Genomic DNA, 11,153 nt, shown 5'->3' on the forward strand with positions numbered 1-11,153 from the left:
ATACCAAAAGATAAAAATACAATGGACTGAGCAGTAAAGCATAATCACCTGGACACTTATAGTAAGGACCTCAACATTAATAATCGATTTGGCATTCGTAGGAACAGCTTAACAAGAAGTGGACATTAACAAGTACTACATTACAGTTGGTCTCCAATGAAATGAGTATTACACTTGCATTAATATCTAAAGTACTCACCATGATGCACATAAAGTGTTGTCAGGGAATTAATTATTTGCTACTTATTGCAAAAAGGGGCTGTATTCATTGTAACATGATTAATCATGGAATAAATAAACTCAACAAGGTAGGTAGTATTTTTAAGATTACTTACCATCCTCAGTCTCTGTGTGGAACTCTTACTGATACCAAGAAAATCAAGAGCATTAAGGAAAAGAGCCCTATCTGTTTCAGTACCAGAAACTGAAAACCCATGATGAATAAGCCCCCTACTTGACTTGCAATATTGCAGAAATTGTGGATTCCACAATATGAGGCTTCCGATGCAGTTTTGGGTGCCTCCACGCAGGGTGCCCCCACTCCCATCCCCGGGCTGCCGAAAGTGGGTGCCTTCTATCAATTTTATTTTTTTAAATTGCAAATTACATCTAAATCTTGACACTGAAACAAAAAGGTTGGTTTCAGGTCAAAGGAAACATTTTGTTTGACTCAAAACATTTTTTTTTCAATTCATAAAAAATTCAGAAAAAAGTATTTTGGGGGGGCAACCTGAAATTTTTTTTCAGAGCTTCCAGGAAACTGAAAAGTCTATTATTTGCACAGCTCTAATTGTAGGTGTTCCAAAGTTCCTAGTCCTCTTTGTCTCTTTATTTCACACCATGACAGAAAAGACATAGATGCTGTGTGATACATTGCGTTGCTGCAGCATCCCCAGTAAGGAATGACAGGTATGTTGGTGGAGGAAGAATCCTTTTTTTTTGGGGGGGGGGGGGGGGGGTGGAGTGGAGGAAGGTCCTGTCAGACACACTGCATATAAAAAGGTAATGAGATGGGAAAAGCAAGCATAAGGCAGTCAGGGGGTTTGTTGTCATCAACTTTGTATTTACAATAATGAATGGTACAGCTGTTTTCTCAGTGAAAGCTGTGACATGGATTTAAAATCTGAAACAAAACAGCATTTGTGACTGCATCCTTGACCCAGGATTATGCAGTGGTTTATTGGCATTAACATTTTGCTGGAGGTTACAATAAAGAGGAGAGACTTCATTTGACTCGAGAAAGTAAAATTGCCGTGTTTCATCTTCAACTCCTTTGAGCTGGTGTAGGTAGAATCTGTTGGGAGAGAGACAAATAGTCCCTCCCTCCCAAGTTTCCAACTTACTGTTCTCCTTCCCCTCCCCTGGGGTGGGAGCTTGTCACAGTGCAGTATTTCAGATCAAGTCTAGGTTTTTGCTCACCAGATGCCCTTAGGGATCCACTTTCTATTCTATGCAAATAAGTTATGCAGCCTAAATTGAAGATTTTATATGTATGAAAGTCAGGCAGTTAAGAGACAAGATCCTCACAGAAATCTTAACTTTGGTCCCTGTCACCAGTCCATTACAAGGGCAGAATCACCCAAGGATCTATGCAATATATGTTGTCACTTAGGGCTTGATCCAGCACCCATTGAAATTGATGGAAAGATACCCACTGATTTGAATGGGCATTTGATCAAGCCCACAGTGTCCACCACATTCAGTTCACTTATGCATGTGCACACATAAAAGGGAGTCTTGCAGGTGCACACCTAATCCACCAACAATCCTTGCAGGTTGCAGCGCTATTAGTGCTGCCTGCTAGACTGTGGAATAGAAGGGGGAGCAAGAGGATGGAGAAGCTACATTAGGCCTTTCAGGTCTTATTTCACATAGGCTCCATCAAAGTCTAGCACCAAGGTATGCATTTTGTAAGTTCTGTGCATAGAAAATCTCAGCCTTAATATTGCATGGATGATGCTTTCAGACTCCATTAGAGGCCATTGACGCCTTGTCTGATTATAGATAAAACTGCACTAATAAAGGCGAGGCTGAGGGTGGAAAATTAGCCTGCAGCATCTTACAGAACCAGTGGGTTTGGGAATCCTGATAAAAAGGACAGATAAGAAGCACAGTCGTTGGCAGAATTCAGTTTTCTCCCCAGGGTCATTTCATTAAGTTGTGTGTTTGCTTGGTGTTCAGTCATGTCAGTGACAAGCCCCCAACTCTTTCATTTGCATACCCTGATGGTCAGTGACATCTGGGTACAGTTTTTAGGAGTGTTAGTCACTTAGCCGAGGTTGCAGGTGAAAGTGGTGTCTCACATACAGCTGCAATGATTGTAGATCATTAATTTGAGGATGGCTCACATGAACCCTGTACTCATGGGTGAGAAGATCTCATTTAAGTAGGAGAGCAGAGGGACAATTCTTCACCATGCACAGGAGGGGATATTAGTCACCTCGCTGTTGGTTAGAGTCTTATTTGTGACTACAGAGATCCTCATTCCCATGGGTGAGAATGTCAGGTAGCCCTTAATTTGGATTGTCTACTGACCTGACAGATACAAATGCCATGCACTCACTCTGCCATGTGGGGTGTAGAATGATTGTGAATGCAAAATTGTGGGTGCAACTGCAGAGACTGAATTGAGCCCATTTTAAAATTTAGCATTTTAAATAAAAGCAGGGGGCTATAATTTAAAAAAAAAATTCAAGAATGCATCATCTGTGTGAAAATATAATGCCTGCAGTGCTATCAAGGTTATAAAGAGCTACATTGATATGCTACATAAAAGTCGATCATGTAAGTTAAATTTCCTAGTGGCACTTTTCACTAACAAAGCCAAATTTCTCACAAAACACTTGAGAGAAGAAGAGCAGTAGAACTTGTTCATTTGGGACAAATTCTCATGCTCCTAACCTTTCCCTTGAATTTGCTGCAGATTTCCTAACATGCACACCAAATTCTGAGATTGAGTAAGATATTAACAATCAGTGAATATTTATATTGCCGAATTTCTTTAAGTAGGACGTAACTATAGAGCTGCAGTGTTTCACAGAGTTGCATTAGACCACTTTCCCCACTTACATGATGTTAAAATTCCAGGTATTGTAATAGGATCTACCCAGAATCACAGCAGATTTACAAAACAGCCTATGCATCAGAAGAAGATATTTTCCCTTCTATGAGACCCATATGACGTTTTCATATACTGTGTATGGTTTGCAAGTCACTGAGTACAACCTTTCTCTATTAGTAGTCAAGCCGTTGTATTCTCTTGGTGTGGTTCTTTGTGAGACCACTTTCTAGCTGGCTAAGCAGTGAAAGGGAACTCTGTATCAGTACAAATCACTGTATGCAGAAAGAAACTAACAATGTGCACGTTTTCAATTACAAAATGTAAGTTGTAACCAACTTCAGCAACAGTGCAGACACAACAATACTCCATTCACCAGCTAAGGAAGAAACAAAGTAATAGAGGTACCAATTGTCACAGATCCTAGTGAGCGCCCCCTCCTGGTCAGCTACTAGGACTGCTGTGAGGAGAATCCAAGCCTCTGCGGTCAGGGTCCCCTGGAGCGTTAAGCTACTTAAACCTCAGGTCCCTGCAACACTAGTTCTTTCCTTAGCCTCTCTAGCACATTTCTTGGGCACTGACTCTCAGCCTGCCACCTCTTCTTGGAAATGAAGCTACTCAGCCCACCTACCAGAGGCCTCCAGGGCCAGCACTGATCCCCAAGATACCCCAAGTACTTACCCACACCCCTCTCCCATTAAGCCACCCCGAAAGATGTAAAGCCCCTGCTCTACAGTTTAACGCACTTAGGGGCACACAACAACTATAAAATAGTTAACACACAATTTGCACAATCTAACAGTTTTATGTTCTTCTATTCTTAATCATGTGTAAAGCACAAGAGTATAGACCATACAAAGCATACATGCATGCATGTCCCTGCCTCAGTTTCCTCACCACTCCAGGGCATTCTATGGGCTGTGTTCCAAGTCCGTTAGGGTCATGTAGGTTCAGGAAAGCAGACAGGACCACCCCTGCCCCGTGATGCTGCTACATGTTGGGTCACCTCTTCCTCCCAGGGCCCCTTACACATGTTCTGTGACCTTACTCTCCTGCTTCTTTCATACTTCCTCTTCCTGTGGCTCCCTGTTCCTGCATGTTTTTTATTTAACACACACACCTGGCTCTTTCATTCTTGTCCTGCTAACTTTCCACAGCTCCTACCTTTCCCCCTCCCTGTAGAGGAGTCTGCTAAACTGGTTGTTTAAGGAGGCAGCTAACTCACTGTCCCAGAGGTTTGCACCTGAAAAAGGTCCGTAAGTCCTAAGCACCTTCTATTGCATTTGGCTGGTGTGTGTACCTTCCACAAAGCTTATCAGCAGTGGTGGATCTACATACATACAGGCACTCATCTAACACAGCAGATTTTCATAATACAACTTTACCAGATCAATCAGAATTCACAAGTTGTACAGATATAGCCCCGTTCATCACACCAATTAAATACTTTTAACTTAGAATAAAAGACAAATTGCTTCCAAAGGCAAAATGTCCAAAGGAAATGGCCAAATGTTTTGATTTGAACTCTGCATGTGGCATGAGAGTCAATTGTACAGCAGGTACCTGTCACATTCACCATTAACTTAACGTCACTTTTTGCCTTTATTGTCTGTAGATTAGATAAGACTAATTATACAGGTGATGCCCTGTGATGAGATGTACAAACCCCACACTGAGAGGGAGGGATTAAAGCGCTACTTTGAGCTCAGGCAGCCCACCACACTTCACCTGCAAAGCTTGGATGGGCTGCAGGAAGAGATCAACAGGAGACTAAACCAGCTCAGTATTAGCAGATCTGAGCTGTACCTTTGGTTTATTTTGTTTAGTGTCTTCACTTTGTCCTTTAATAGAAGGGGCTAGGTAGGAAGCACTCCAGGGAAGCAGTGGTACAGCACCTTTGGGGTGCAGAGCTTTGCTGCCTATCATGGGGCCCTGCACTGGAACCTGATGGTGAGGGTTCCTTGCCATCCTCTAGGCTGACAAAGACTGTGTACCTGCCCTGGCACGAGAGAACCTGAATGGGAAAAGGGCCTCAAAAACCATGAGAGCAGAGACCTTCAGACACGTACCTGGGGGAGCTCTGGAGGATCCCTCCCTCCTGACTGATCCTATTGCTGTCTGTTGTCCGACTCTCTGCGTAACATAGGAGGAGTAAGGCACTATCTGCATGCTCTGGAACTAGCATTCTGAGGCCTGAATGTGGTGGCGTGGATGCAAGGGGGTGCCTGGGTAGTGAGTGGCTTATTACATATGCCTTCTATTTATAATAGACTAGAAAATACCGCCAGGAGTAGTGCTCTCGCACCTAAAATTAAAGGGAAATGTTTTAAGGGTGCCCACTGTACTTTAAAGGATGACTTCTGACTATAAATATTTAACAGAAACTCTCTCTGACCTCATTTGTGATTCCTTCCCAATGTTCTCAGAACTTAAAAGGCAAAAAATCTGCAGTTGTAACTTATATGTGTGTACAGGTATGCACTGTGAGTATAAACATTACAGAGAATAGTTGCCTTCCTATTTCATGCTTTGTGGGGTGTTTTTAAATTATTTATTTTAAATGGTACAGGACAAATTACAAAAGGAAATCTTACTTTGATTAACACTTGTTTTAAGCGTTTTTTTTCCTTAAAATCTTTCCGCCATGTTATGCCTTATTGTGTCACTCTATGATGGAAAGCAGTTCTGCTCAGTGTTGCTGTTAACATTAATGGCAGCCCTTGGAAAATAATAGCAATAGATTCTGTGATCATCTGGAAGATGTAATTACACATTTAATGACCCAGTTTATGGTGTACATCTGCACCACACACTTGCAATTCATCAAGAATGAGTATGTATGCTAGTTATGAAGATGAGAATCTTTCTACTCTCTTCTCCATCAGATCACAGTCCAGCAGCTCCTGTAAGCACATGCTTATCTTAACTTAAAGCACATAAGTAATTCCAGAGTGGTCTCATAGAAGTTACTAGGACTAAGCACATGCTTACCTTTAAGCATATGGATATGTGCACTACTGGAGTGGGGCCTTAGTGAATTGTTACTTTGTTTAGGACATACTTCCTATCCTGTCTTCTGCTTGTTCAGTGAGTTTTTAGGTAGTAATAGACAAACTTCACAATGTTTAGTGGTCTAGTTTAAATAATCCTCTCAAAGTCTGAATCACAATCTGTACTTTGTTTTAAAATATTTGTGGTAAACACAAATTAAATTTAGTTCTACAGAAAGGTGCAAATAAAACAAAGACAAGCTGATGCGGATGAGTTCTGTTAAAGGCTTCAGTTCAGCAAAATATTTAAGCATGTGCATAACTTCTAAGCATAGGTTTAAATTAATCCATATTCAGCAAACATTTCAATCCCACAGAAGTAACTCTCTTCAGTGTGATTTAAGCAGGTGCTTAAAGTTAAGATGTACTTTTTGTTAAGATGTACTTAAAGTTAAGAAGATTAAGTACTTTTTGCAATGGGGGCTTAAGAGGGCTAGATTCACAAAGGGGCATAGGCACCTGCCTTTTAGGTACTTAAGTTCAGCACTTAGGCACCACTGACATAGGCACCAAAGGGTTTGCCGATAGCTATGTGCACAGCTGCATAAGTCCTGAAGCCATCCCCCAGCAACAAGCTGCTCAGAGCCCTTAATTCCCCTTAAGCTCCATTGGGATTCTCCAAAAAGGTATTCCCCTGTGTGGGACCCACAGATGAGACAATCAGGTAGGTGTGCAGTATTCACAGGGCTCTCATCTGGCATGTGGGAAACACAAGGTTGAATCCCCACTCTGCCTGATTTCCAGTAGGGACTTGAACCCAAGGTTCCATACCCAAGGGGAGAATCCTACCACCAACTAGAGTGTTAGCTATGCTGATGTGTGAGGGGAGGAGCTCTCAATCTCTCCTGCTGAAGTTGTTCCACTTCATATAAATAACTAAATATTCATTGAAGCAGGGATTAACTTTTCCACATCCCATAGAAAGGCCCTAACCACTGGACTCTGGAGCCAATCTCTCTCACTTTTGTTCTCTCTGTCCCAGTGAATATTTATTTACTGACAAAGTGGAATAATTCTGGTGAAATTGATATATTTCCATAGGTGCTGGTCAGTGGTGACTTGTATCAGGGATTTAAAATAGCTATGGTCAAACGCATTCCTCCCCACCCCCCATCTTTGTGCGAAAAGGTCAATACATTCTATGGCAAATTGTATGCCTGAATAAAGCACTAACCCTTCTATGCACAAGCTGAAGAGAGATTCCCACTCCTCCCGCCTTCCCCAAAGCACCCCTGTCTCTTCTGAGTTTCATAATGCGTGTGACTTGGATTAGTAGAGGGATATCATTGAGATGGTCCATTGCTAAGAGGTAAAAGAAGGTGCAGGATGTACTTTATGGAGAAACTCCAGAGCAGTAAGTAAACATTTGTGCTGTAGGTTAAATCTCATTTTAATCAGAGAATTACACAAAGAGAACAGATTTTTTTCTCTCTCTCTTTGGGTTCTGCTGGAACTATAAATGTCTCTAACATTTCATAGCTCATTCCTTTCTCCCAATAAGTGGATGTTTCCAGAGTACCTTGTTGGAGGCTTCAAGGATCCAAAGATCACGTATGGCTGAAGTATCCAAAGATCCAAGTTACACAATGGGCCAGAGCCCGCTTGCTTTACACAACTAGTCCCACTGAAGTCAATGAAAATGCTTATGTAAATAAGGTGAACAGGAACTGGCCCACCATGATCAATGACATAGCAACTGGGGTTAGATACACAGATCTAGCAGGGTTAATCAAAGACTAGCGCTAGATTTTCCCAAGGTATTTAGGCACCTAGTAAGAGTGGCAAAGGTGCCTAAGCAGGATAGGCACCTAACTCCCTTTGAAAGTCAGGGAGTTAGGAGCCTAAGTTGCTTACATGCTCTTGAAAATCCCTTTGTGTATCTGGCCTAATGAATAACAAAATATCAGCCTGTATGCCATCAGGAGCACTGTCCTCAGGAAATGAACATCTGTATGTCATGGCATATATATTTTCCACCCCTCTGAGCATACAGTGGAAATGTGAGCTTTCTTGCCTTGCAGGGTTAATGCAACTTATTCTATACAATTCTCCAAATTCAGCTCTCTACAGAGATTTGAGATCTGGCTGTCATGAAAGAAGATAAGACTATACTTGGCACCATGATACATATTTTGAACATATAATTTGCCATACTGTGCTAGCCATATTTCTCTTAAACGATTTTATTATGACTGCTAAAACATCCCTCTTATTTTTCTTCATTCTTGAGCATCTAGACTTTTTCCTAGCATCTTACATTTAAAAAGCAAGGGGGTAGGGGGATATTTTGGAAAGATCCAATTACATATCTTACTGACTACAGAAAAACTTGGCAAAGATTTTTTTTGTGCATGGGATAAATTCCATAGCAAAATGGAATCTATTATGTGGTCCAAAAATGGTACATTTTAGTTCCTGATTTAAAGTGAAATGCATCACCATGAATCCTGCATAACGATGACTTGTCTCACTGCCAGGTACATCTTGTGTTCTGTTTCATATCTTTCCAAAAACCAAAAGAAATAACACAGGCACAAATTTGCACTTTTTTTTTCATTTTAAAAAATGGAAATTACTTTTCTGACACTTTTTAAAATATATGACCACTTCAGAGAGAAGATTTGGGGAAATTGTTTTTGTTTTCCTAAGCACAGAAATCAATCAGAAGGCAGAATGAGACCTTTTATCACTGATATTTCTGAGCAATAGTAAAAAAAAAGACCTGACAGCTGAGCTTTTCTCAAACAAAGTATATCTTCTCTATAAGACTCTTCATGAAACTCAAACAATATTTCTGTGAGCTGCATATTATTTGGGAAGAGGCTTACATCTGACCTCAAGGAGCTGCGAGACCGAGAACACCACCAACACAGGTCATTCATATGGTTAAGCTTTAGAGGGCTGTGTACCTACTACCTTAAAAATTTCAGTCATTACACAGACCATACTAAAATGTTTGTCAATATTTTCAGACTCCTTTCCACCTGGAATCTGAAGCCTAGATGCCTTGTTCTCTGACTCTTACTACCTGAAACTCAGAGGGGAGACCACTCTTCTACCAGAAAACAACTTAAAATTGGTTTGAAACAGGGTTTTCCCTCTCCCTATGATAACAAAGCCTTTTTTTGCACCATCTCCTTTCTTCAGTAAGGCCAGTTCTGCCCCCAGTTACAGGGCTCCAACTTCCACTGATTCTGCACTTACCTCATGTTCTCACTGGTGTAACTAGGGTCACCTGAGCAACTAAGATCAGAATTTGGCCTTAAAGGTCTGTAATAAGATTATTTTTTACTTGAATACTGTAGTTTTTTTTTATGGAGAGGTTTACTTTATTCCTGGTAACTAGTAAAATACTTCTAGTGTGACTGGTTTAACTTTTTAAGGGCTTTTTTTTTTTTTTTTTTTTTGTACTCACTAGATTGGAGTTGAAAACCTTAATATACTGTTATTTCAGAATCACTGCTTAACTCTCTCTTCTTGCCTCTTGAATATTCCTGAATCACTGTTGTTGACACCCATATTCCTGGATCTTAAAAGTAAACTTGCATTTGCTCTTTTGTAAACACTACCAGTGGCCAAGAACATTGATAGATTTTTTTTGAGAGAGAAAACAATTTACCACATGCAGGAACACATTATCCATCAGACACTCCTCATGAATATGCTCTATTTGTACAGTGAGGGATGTTAGGAAGGAAGAGAGATGGGGAGCTTACAAATAAAGAGTGACATGAAGTGCACAGGCCAATACACAATACCTACATTCATTTTGGGGGGTGGGAAGAGGGAAGGGGAATGAATATAACTAATTCTTATTTCCTGTGGATCACTGGGGGGATTAGCAAGTGTCTGCTACTGTTCATCACAGCTTGCTGAGTCAAAATGAAGAACAGAGAAAGCAAACACCAAGATGGCCTTTAAGCCTTTAGTAGACACTTCAAGTGTGATGGGTTATTAATGTGAAGTTTCATTTATACAGGAAGGCCCTTTAAGATCTACGTAAACTACTTTCAAGAGAATGAGAAAGTAGCATTAATAAAGATTGAGCAGGCTACCGCTTAGCCAATGGAGCTCTAGTCTCAGAAGTAGGCTCATATTAGAAAAAGAGTAGGTAATGCTACACAGTACTTGAGGCCAACACTATATCAAAATGCCTTATGTAGTTGCTAAGGCCAGATGTTTTAAACAGGAGTATATATTCACTCTTCAGTACGTGACGAAGGACTCTTACTTCCTTACTGGTATCTGCGTTGGAGTCCTCTGTGCCACATGCATCTGATCTCAAACACAAATGTGGTTCTCCTGGTGAAATCATTGCGAGTCCCACACATGTGAGGGTAGAACTTGGACTTCTGTCTCCACATACCCCAAGGCTGCTTCAGTGAGTTGCTGCATGGCATTTGCTGCCGTACTGGCTCTGCTATAGGCAATACAGCACAGTGTAATTTAAGCATCTTTGATGATATGTAGACATAGTTGACTCTACCCTTAGTGGAAAAAGTCTGCAATACAAGTGACCGCTGTCCCCTAAAAAACCCAGTAAGAATCAGTAAGCTGAAATCCAAATGAGGCTAACGTTAAGATTATCAGTCAAATTGCATACTATCTTTATAGCAATTGCACATAGGAGGAAAAAGATGACTATCAAAGAAGCTTTTGAATATAATAGTTATCTTGTGTGTTTATTGTACTAAAAATTTCTTTGGAAGAGAGATTTTAAATTCTCCTCATTGCTGGAACCTACTCTGTGTGCGTTGTGACAAAGTCAGGCTGGACGGCTTTAAAAAGGTGGGGGAAGGCAGCTATGTTAGCCCTAGACTGTTAAAGGCCCTCTTCCCTATATGCTGATAAGGGGTTACCTCAGGTCAATTAGGAACACCTGGATCCAGTTAAGGGCTACCACTGAGCTTCTCCAGGAGGGGAGGTTGTGACCTTCCCCATAGGAAAAGCAGACAAGCCTGAAAGCCTGCAAGGGGAAGGACTGAGACCCTGGGGCAGACTACAGGGCGACACCCAGCCCCAGGGAGGAGGCAGGGGAAAGTATC

This window comes from Lepidochelys kempii, chromosome 2 (genome assembly GCF_965140265.1).
Source record: "Lepidochelys kempii isolate rLepKem1 chromosome 2, rLepKem1.hap2, whole genome shotgun sequence".
Taxonomy (NCBI): Eukaryota; Metazoa; Chordata; order Testudines; family Cheloniidae; genus Lepidochelys; species Lepidochelys kempii.